General features: G+C 55.1%; 1 pseudogene; it reads left to right on the forward strand.

Annotated features, from left to right (window-relative positions):
• Positions 1-830: 830 nt before the first annotated feature.
• On the forward strand, positions 831-3,560 carry LOC135886129 (mast cell protease 1A-like; annotated as a pseudogene).
• The last annotated feature ends 6,978 nt before the right edge of the window (positions 3,561-10,538 follow it).

Raw genomic sequence — 10,538 nt, forward strand, 5'->3', positions numbered from 1 at the left:
ACACCTCTCGTCAAGGTGGTTCTATTTTGTCACCAAAAGAGGAGAGTAGCATTGTAGTGTGTACACCTCCACTGTTTCATTGGGAAAAGCTGCCTTTTGCTGACAAAACTGTGTGCACAAGGGCTTAATAACACCATACAGATTAATCTTATAACTTTACATACAACATTGCCACCCGTATTTTACCAGGACCGTAATGATCAGCAAATTATTATTTTTTCCAATGATACCTTCCAAGGAATAGTTTGTACGAAACTTGTCATAGACCTGTAAAAGGGGTGAACATAGGGGTACAGACTGTCACAAGCCCAGACAAGAACTGCCCAGGGAACCCCACAGTAACCGGGTCTGATCAGAAAGGTTCACATCGAACGGCTTCCTTTTGGAAACAGCAACTTTGACTAAACAAAGAAAGGTGAGATTCACACATTATTTGTAGATATGAAGGTGTGAAGGGGCCCCTGTGATCATCTCCTCTTATCTCCTGTATAACATGAGAGTGCCCTGAATTCACTTCTGGTTGAACCAGAGCAGAGCTTTTAGGAAAATATCCGGTCTTGAGTTAAAACTTGGCAGGGATGGGGAATTCACTAGGACCCTTGGTAAGTTGTTCCAGTGGTTAATTACCCTCGGTGCTAAAAATTTACACCTGATCGTGTGACTTCAGGTGTAAAAAAAAAAAAGCACTTGCACCACCCCTTCACACCTTCGTATCTACAAATAATGTGTGAATCTCACCTTTCTTTGTTTTCCTCTGCTCAGCCCTCTGGGTAGGGTGGATCTGTCACAGAGTTGCGGGGAAGGGGGGAGACGGGGGGGGACAAGGCCCTATGACCCCCCGCTTCATGCGATTCACCGTGACTCTCAGCCAGGCAGTAGAACAGATGACAGGAACACAGTCCAAACCAGAGCTTGTAGGTATCAACAAGACCCCTCAGTCAGGTCCTTCTGGGGAGTAGGGAGCTTAGACCCCAACCTCAGGGTTCCCTACAATTCCCCAGCCAGCCCAAGACTGAAACTCCACTGCAGCAGTCTCACTCCCCCTCCCCCCGGCTCCTCCTGCTGCCTTTGTCCAGTTTCCCAGGCAAAGGTGTCACCTGGGTCCAACCCCCTCCCAGCTCAGGTTACAGGCTCAGGTATCCTCACTCAAGTGGAGTCATCCCCTGCTCTCCCATCCCCCATGCAGACAGTCCCAGCCAAACTAGATGACAATCCCAGGTCAATCTGCCCCACTCCCTACTGCGTCACAGGATCATCGGGGGGGAGGGGGGGGAAATGTATCCTGGCCACACTCCAGACCCTCATGGCCTACCTGGAGGTGAGCATGGGCCCGGTGACCACACAGACCTGCGGAGGGCTGTTGGTGAAGAAGGACTTTGTCCTGACTGCTGCTCACTGCAGCTGTATTGCAGGGTAAGCGGGGACAGGGAATGAGACCCAGGCCTGTGGGGTGGCACCCCAGGTGGCCCTAGAGCTCTCAGTTCCCAGATTTCAGGGAGGAGAGATCAGGATAGGGACTGGGAACAGGTGTCCAGGGTGGCAGTGTAGGCCCCTCACCCCTGTGGGCCCCACGGCTCCCAGCTCCTGTAGGGAGAGACTGGGACAGGAAATGGGACCCAGGTGTCCGGGATGGTAGTGTAGGCCCCTCACCCCTATGGGGCCCCACAGCTCTGAGTTGTCAAGCTGGGAGAGACTGGGACAGGGAAAGTCACCCAGGCGTCCCCGCAGCTCCCAGCTGGTCAGTCTCCTTCCTCCTTAGTGGCACTTTATTCCCCATTTATCAGCAACATCACAGTCATCCTCGGAGCCCACAATGTCCACGAGCCAGAGGAAACCCAGCAGCGCCTGCGTGTGCGACGCATCATCCCCCACCCAGAATTCACCAGGGACCCCTTCACCAGGGACCTCCTGCTTCTGCAGGTACCGGGAGCCCCACCCTGGGTTTGATGCAGACAGATGCAATGCGAGGGTGCCCCTCTAGGGACGTTGAGTGTCGCCCACACTGACAGGACGGGGGCTGTATCCTGCACAGCAGTGACTCTGGGAGGGACTTCGGGGTCATGGGGAAACCAGCCCAGCACAAGGCTGGAGCTAAGCGGGCAGATGCTGTCCTTAGGTGTGTAAACCGAGGGATAGCAAGTAGGAGCAGGGAGGTGGGGGTCCCCTCAGGATATGGCCATGGGGAGACCATGACTGGAGCCTGTGGCCAGCTCTGGCGTCCACACCTCACACAGCACGTTGGCAAATTGGAACGAGCTTCAAGAACGCTCCGAGATCTGGAGACGCGGTCTGGCAGGTAGAGCTCCAAGGAGAGCGATCTCCTGAGGTTACTGTAGGGGAGAAGAGGACTTGACCCCAGGCTGTAGGACTCTCCATGGGGAGGGCTATCTGAGGGTAGGGAGCTCTTCAACCTCGCTGTCCTAGGCAGAACTAGACCGGCTGATGCTGGACAAATTTGGGCTAGAAATCTGGCTCGGGTTTGTATCGGGAGGGAAATAACCATTGGAACAACTGAGCTAGAGATGTGATGGATTCTCCATCCCTTGGAGTCCTTACGCTGAGGTGGGATGTCTCTTCTCATTAGCCTCTCCTCAGCTCAACCGGACTGTACGGGCTGGATGTTCGTCCAGTTTAGCGCCCTCTACGTGCCACTAGTCCAGGCGCGTAGCTTCCTACCTGCCGACCTTTCTGGTTCAGTCCCCCACGGGAGTCACTTCCAGTCCCCGCTATCCCCTGGGCTGCTCCTACCATCCCCTGCTGCATCTCCTCCACGCTGCTGTTCCCTCTCCAGTCCTAGCTCCTTCTGCACCCTCTCGGGCCCCCCACAGCCTTCTCTGCCTGAGCTGGAGGGGTAGCTGGTCCCCAGACTAAATCCATCCTGGGTGTCCCGGAGTGGGTCCTAAGGGGAGGTTTTCACACTGATGCCCCAGCCAAGCAGCCGGGCTGATCCCAAACCCTTTCTCTCTCCCCGTCGTAGCTGGAGAAGAAGGTGGAGGTGACGAAGGAGGTGAAGCCACTCAAGTTGCCCTTGGCCCATTCCACCCCGAAGGCGGAGTGTGTGGTAGCCAGGTGGGGGATCACTAGTCGAATGCCATTGTGCACCCTAGTACCCTGCACAAAGTGCAAGTGCAGGTGCTGGATGAGGACACGTGCACCATGTTTTATCCTGGCTACGAGCATGCCAACATGCTGTGTGCAGGGAGCCCCTTCCAGAGGGGATCGGCTTACAAGGTAAATATCCATCCACCCTCTTGAGCCCACCAGTCCCCGCCCTGGGGCTGGATCAGAGACAGCGCTCGTGGCCCGTTCCTCCTTCTGGTGAGACTCAGCCTTTTCTTTCCTGTCACATTACCACAAGTATTTTGGGGACTACTTTATCCTCTAACACTCCTCGTTTCTTGTGTTTGAAGGGGGATTCCGGGGGTCCCCTGGTGTGTAACGGGGTACCCCAGGGCATTGTTTCCTATGGATGAGTGGACGGTTCTCCACCTGCGATATACACACGGCTTGCTAAATTTGTCCCATGGATTAGGTGACAGTTGCGCTTGTTCCAGCAGTAATTAAGACACACACCAAGAGAGAAGGACATTGCCCATGGACCTCACATCCCTGTTTGAAACAGAGTTGTGCAAATAGCCTTCCTGAGGGTTTTAGACTGCTGCCCATCATTGTAGTATCTAGGCGCTATATTAAACAGGAAAGTGGCCGTGGCTGCCTTCCAGCAGGTCTCTGATATATTGATAGGCTTGGAAGGATTCGATTTTTATTGGCAAATGTCAGTAAACATCAATTTGCTGCTCACACACAAACTAATGGAAAAATATTTCCATTGAAAATAATAGAAATTTACATGTAGGCAAAGTAAGGAAAATGCTGCTTGAGAATGGTTAAGTTTGATTTCAGGATATGTACTTTGCATATTTTGACATGTGATGTTGACCATTTGTGTTTTAACCGTTATAAAGCGTTGACTTTGGGAATCTAAACATCTACTGTCATGCAATAATTATTGTCTGGCAGCCCCCCATTGTCTGTCATCCCCACAATTTCCTGCAACTGTAAAAATGTAAATCAATAACATTGAAAAAAAAATTGAAAAAAAATGCTTAAAATAAACATAGTTATTATCTGCTGAAACACTAAACAAATACAAATGGAATTTTGCCAAACCTACCTGTGGACAATCACAGGCCTGGTTGAAGTCAATGGATGCACAAAGCAATCTTCTTTCAGCCTCAGTGGAAGGAGCAATTAAATGCCGCTTTATGTAGTGATTGCTGGAAACAATAGAAGCCACTGCCGAAGGCCTTGGGCTGCACAGCAAGGCCTGAAAAGCACTAAATCAGGGAGAATAAGAGGGGGTTTCCCAGTGACTGATTGCAAACACAACAGCTGGGGTGATTGTTTTTTTTACATTGAATTACCTTGCTTTTTTTGTAGGTTGGCTGGGTGTTGCGAACTCTTGCAATTTCATCACAAATCTGTGGTGAGTTGTTTCTAAAGGATCCTGCTTCTAAATTCATGTGATTTTCATTTTCACTTTACAAATAAATTTCTAGCGCTTGTGGTTGAAAATGGGACGTCTTCAGGCTCAGAAAAAAACCTGAAGGCTAAGAAAAAGAACCCAACATTTATTTGTTTATTAAAAATCTCATGATTTTTTGGATCTGACTTGTGAGTTTTGAACAATTGGGTATGGCCCTGCTAAAATTCTCTGTTATTATTTATTAGGTATATTACGGTAGTGTCTAGGAGCCCCAGGGCCCAGGACACCATTGTGCCAGGCGCTGTAGGTTATTTATTAGGTGTATTATGGTAGCACCTGGGAGCCCCGGTCCTGGCCCAGAAGCCGATTGGGCCGGTGGGCTCACTGGGCGACAGGAAGCCAGGAAACATGCGAGAACCTGCATGGCTTATTTGACACTAAAAAGATGGAGGAAAAGGAAATTCCACTGTGCAGAGCTCCTGATCTGGGAAGACTTTGTCATTGTGATGGCTCCTAAGAAATGCTCACTGATCTTCATAGGGAGAGACCGGAAAGGTCTCCTAGGGGTCATGAGAATGTGGGCTGGTCAGAGCTTGCGTCCCAAATAAGGGAAAGGCCCCGTGCCCCATTCCCACCCATCCCCAACCAGCCAATCCCCCACCCTGGGACCGGATCTGGGCCCGTGCCCACCAGAGGGAAAAGACCCCGTGTCCCCTTCCCCAACCTCACTGCCAGCAAACGCAGGTGCATACAGAGCGGCTGGAGCCCAGAGACTGATTTCGCCCCTGCTTGGGCTAGGGGCATCTGGGGCAGCAGCGTTTAACCCCTGTGTGGCTGGGGCTCCCCTGCCTGGGTGACAAGGCCCAGGAAGGAATTAAAGACGCTTGGGGATGGTATTTCATGGAACCGCGTCTGGATCCCGGACCACGGAGCTCAGCTACTACAGTGAAAAGCTCGCGCCAGCGAGAGCAGATAGACGGATGGTCTCTGCAGCAGCGGGATGGTGTAGACGTGTCCCCGCTGCCTGTAGACCAGGTGGGGGATCTGCCCCGCTGCCGGGTGCCCTCCTGCTGGCCGGCGTTGGGGGCTAATTCCGCGTTTTCAGACGATACCTCGCCAGGCATCCTGTGTATAAGGATTATTACAGTAGCGTGGGGGGTGCGGACACTGGGGTCTGTTCTGTGACAGCGGGTCTGGGGATGGACAACACTGGGTCATATCAACCATGCTTTGAAGTCCCCCCAGATGTGGCTGTTGTCTCCTCGGACCCATTCGACGAACACTAAAGCCATTGAGCCAACTACTACCGGGTACCAGAGGATGAGAGACATGAAAGTGATGGGGCCAAAGTCAGCTGGGGTGTAAACACCATTAAGGTTAGTGCAGGATTTTGGCCCCGTGGTGCCTCCGTCCCCTGGGTCTGAAATGAGTCAGCCTTAGCCACATTCCCCGCTAGACAGGCGAGATGCCAGGGCAGCGGAGACACCCCATTGTGCTCACGGGCTGGCAAGATGCAGAGCAAGGGCTTGTTCCAAGTCAGCTCCAGGCATGCACAGCTGCAGATGCACTTGGCCCCGGGGTTCATGGTTCCAGATGTGCAGAGCCACAGAGTTGCATGTCTCCAGCTGTGCATGTCTCCTGTGGTGCAGGGTTCCCGAGGAGGATGGCTCCAGAGGTGCCTATCTCCAGGGGTGCACAGTTCCAGATGTGCACAGCTCCCACGTGCACCGTGAACAACAGGCCCTGCCCCAGCGACAGGAGTGCCCAGGAGTGCCCAACACTGTCAGTGGGGAGGACTCAGACCTGTGGGGAAATAGAGCAGGGTGGCCTTCTTTCCGATAACCAAGATCCTGGGCCTGAAGACCCTGAAACATCTCCCCTAGAAATCTGCCATACTGAGGACTTTCGTGGGTAATGGGGTAGGCCTAAAAGCCTGAACCAAACTGCTCAAATCAGTTTGTGAGGCTATGCCCAGTCAAAAGTACCAACAGAGGAGGGAATGACACCCCCCCCCCCCCAGCAGCACTGGTGAAATATGTTCATGGCTAATGAAATATAATAACCGCTTGTGTGAAGCAATAGGTAACTTTAGCTAAATGCAAACGGACTCATGCAATTTCTCCTTTGCATGATCTGTGACCTACTCCGTGATTCCAGCTATCTGCAAACTAGCCCCCCCCCTTAAGCCTTTGCTAAAATCCCCCGGAAAATGACATAGTTCAAGTCTTAAGAAATGTACCAAAGCTAGGGCCGAGCACCACCCCTGCGGAAACCACCAAGCGCCCTTCTACCCAAACAAACACCCACTCCTCGGAAATTAGGTCAGAGGGTAGGGAGGGGGGTGAGAGGACTGACCCCAACCCCAACACCCTAGCTCGTGATCACCCCAAACCCAGCCTGTGATTTGCCCCCAAGCTCGTGTTCACCCCATGCCCAGCTTATAATTGGTCCCCAATTTCTTAACTCATGACGTATTGTTTGTACCCTGCTTGTGGTTTAATGGAATAAAAGCAGCATGTGAGCTGTTGCTAGGTGTGTTGGTCTCCGGACCACACCCCAGTGCGCACTGGTTTGTATGTCAATAAACTGGCCTCAGGCTATGAGTCTTTGAACTAAAATGACTGCGTGGGGGTCTTTGACCACGACAGACCCTAGAGCTGCTCCCCTGTGGGTCCCACCAGCCGGCCAGGCCCTGGCTTGCACCTCCAATTTCATGCCAGCAGCTGCTGAGGTGCTAACCAGGGGCCCATTCACCAGACAGACGCTGCCCACGTTGCTCCTTCCCCTGCTGCCGGGGCCTTTTTCCTGCCACCTCGGTCTCGGGCTGGGGAGCACGGGGGCAGGGAGGGAATCGGAGCCCATGGGGAGTGAAGCCCACGCCCCTGGCACTAAGCTGCTGCAGGGGGCGGGAGAAGGGCACTGTCCAGGTGGCCGGGCGGAGCCCAGTCAAGTGGGGTCTGGGGCAGGAGATGAAGGCCGTGCACCCCAGCAACTCTCCTTCCCTTTGCCTCTGGAGACGGGAACCTGGCGCTCTGTGCGGGGTTCCTGGGCAGCAGGATCTCGCCCTGACAGCAGCTCGCTGCGGGCGAGGGTCAGAGTGGGACACGGAACTGGGGCCTCCAGGCACCTCCCATCTCCCTGAGCAGAGGGGGGCAGGCTGGGGGGTCCTTGCAGGTCCCATGAACGGCTGGAGATGGAGGGAGGCACGCTCCCCCCACGCTGCCCCGCTGGCCAACCTGACCCCCAGCCCTTTGCAGGGAGATCACAGGCAGGTTACCCCCAATGGCAGCCAGCAGGAGGACAACCAGCCGTAGGGTAGATCCCCCACCTGGACTGCAGGCAGCGGGGACACGTCTACACCATCCCGCTGCTGCAGAGATGTCCATCCGTCTGCTCTTGCCGGCATGAGCTCCTGAGTGTAACAGCTGAGCTCTGTGGTCCGGGGACTTCAAGAGGATCTCAGGTGTGGGCAGACGTGCCTCTCCCCGCCCACCACCCTCTTACCCTGTTACTGTCACCTGCCGGGCTGGTGTCCTCTGGGATCCAAACCCAGCTCCATGAAATATCTTCCCGGGCGTCTTTAATTCCCTCCTGGGCCTTGTCACCCAGACAGGGGAGCCCCAGCCACTCAGGGGTTAAATGCTGCCGTCCCAGCTGCCCTGAGCCCAGGCAGGGGGAAAATCAGTCACTGGAATCCAGCTGCTCTTTATGCACCTGTCTTTGCTGGCATTCGGCTGGGGAAGGGGGACGGGGCCTTTCCCCTCTGGAGGGTGCACACTCGGAGGAGTCTGTGTGTGTGTGTGTGTGTGTGTGTGTAGGGGGTTGGTTGGCACACACCAGATCTACTCGCCACACGTGTCCAGGAGATGATGGTCATGACAGCCAAGGGCCACTGCTTACCACCAGCTCCCCACAGGGAGGATCCGACCCTGAGGTTTCCTGCCCCCCAGGCAGGTCTATAAATGCCCCAGGGCTGCGTCAGGAGCACCGTCCCTGACCCTAGACAGATGCTGACAATGCTGCTGCTCCTGCTCCCCGTGGCAGTTCTCCTGCCCCCTGGGGCTCCTGCTGGTGAGTCTGGGTGGGCATCAGCCCGCCAGGGAGCAGTTTGAACCCACCGAGCCAGGCCGGGGAGGGCAACCCAGGTGGGGAAAGGGGGCTCCCAGCCAACATTTTCCCCCTTCTGCGTCAAGATGAAGCCAAGTGTGTTGGGTAGAGACCCCCCCCACCATTACCCCAAGGGTTGGAGCAGTCCTCTGGGAGCTGGGAGACCTGTTTTAACCCTCCCCAAAATGGGGAACAGGGACTCAAAACCGCAACTGGCACCTCCCTAGTGGGTGCTAGACCCACTGAGCTATGGGGGGGGGGTCAGTCTCCCCTGTTGAAGCTGCTCCACTGGGTATAAATAATTAGCTTGTCACTGGGCCAAAGCGAGAGCAAAGGACTCTGCAGCCCAGTGGTCAGTGCACCTGCCTGGGAGGGGGAGACCCAGGGTCCAGTCCCCTGCTCCAGTGAGCAGTGACTTTATTCACAGTGGAACGGCTTCAGCAGGAGAGATTCAGCGAGACCCGCGCAGGCTGTCCCCTGGCTCCGTGATTGGGTGGGGAGAGCCCCGCTCTGAATAACCGGGAACCGTGGTCTCCCAAACACACCAGGGGACAGATGTGGAGTCAGGTCCCTTAACGCCCGGCCGGAAGGCGTCAGACACCCCGGGGATGGGCGCGGCGTAGGAACAGACCAGGGTGTGATGTGACACCCAGAGGCAGAGAGCGGATGGGCATGGAGGGGAGGGAGGAGTGGGCGAGTGGGGCCGACACACCAATTCACACACAGCGTCGTGCAGGTGAGCGTACGCCCGCCTGGATCAGCGCAGAGCCCTGGGCCAGCAGCCGAGAATGGGGCAGGTAGGGGGCAGGTGGGGGGTAGGCAGCCGGGTGGGGAGAGGGTCTGGAATGGGGGCTGTGCTCCCTCCCCCATGTCACCACAATCAGCCTCTGCCCTTCAGCCACATCGCCCCAATGCTCAGCACCCGCAAGACCGACCGGCGGGACTGGAGCCGCCCACAGATCCAAGTGCGTCCGAAGAGTCACCATCAGGTCTGTACCAACGGGCTATGCGCCAACAAGGCCAAGGACCTCCTGCTGCAGGGGGCAGGGGGGAAGCTGCATTCACAGCAGAGGGGAGCCAGAACTGGCCTGGACCCCACTGCAGTCAGGGGTGACTCCGGATTGACCCCCCAGGGAGCTGAGAGCAGAATCTCAGCAAAAGAGTGAAAAGAAGATTATGGACTCCTGGATTCTGTCCCCGCTCTGGGAGGGGAGTGGGGTCTAGTAGATAGAGCAGGTGAGGCTGGGAGCCAGAACTCCTGGGTTCTCTCCCCAGGTCTGGGAGGGGAGTGAGATCTAGTGATTAGACCCGGGGGGCTGGAGTCAGGCCATAATTACCAAACTAGTCAAATTGACACTGGCCGGCTGGGATTGTGGCTAGGGTGACCAGATAGCAAGTGTGAAAAATCGGGACGGGGGTGGGGGTAATTGGCACCTATATAAGAAAAAGCCCCAAATATCAGGACTACTGTCCCTATAAAATCGAGACATCTGGTTACCCTAGTTGTGGCTCTCTACAGGGGTTTAGGGAACCTAGGTTTCGTTCTGTCTCTTAGGATGGGATTTTCAACCCCCCTGTGAGAGTCTCAAGGTCAAACCCTGCTGTATTCTCAGGGGATTCGAACATCTTAGTGGGAGTTGAAAAGCTGAGTGTGAATCTCTGTGCCTTGGTTTCCCCATCTGTAACACGGGGTTAAGAACCCTTTCTCCGTCTGTTCTGCCCATGTCGAGTGTAAGCATTCCCCTCTAGATCTGTGCAGCGCCTGGCACAATGGGGGCCATGATCACAGTGGGGGTGATTAGTGGGGCCGGGCTTTAGGGGTGGAATGAGCTGCCAGGGGGAGGGGCGCAGGCCCAGGAAGTTTCATGGAGGAGGCAGATCCCCACCATCCTGTGTCCATCCATCTCCCCCTTTACCCAACTGAAGGTGGATCCAGTGACAGACG

The sequence above is a fragment of the Emys orbicularis genome, chromosome 12 (genome assembly GCF_028017835.1).
Source record: "Emys orbicularis isolate rEmyOrb1 chromosome 12, rEmyOrb1.hap1, whole genome shotgun sequence".
NCBI classification, from domain to species: Eukaryota; Metazoa; Chordata; order Testudines; family Emydidae; genus Emys; species Emys orbicularis.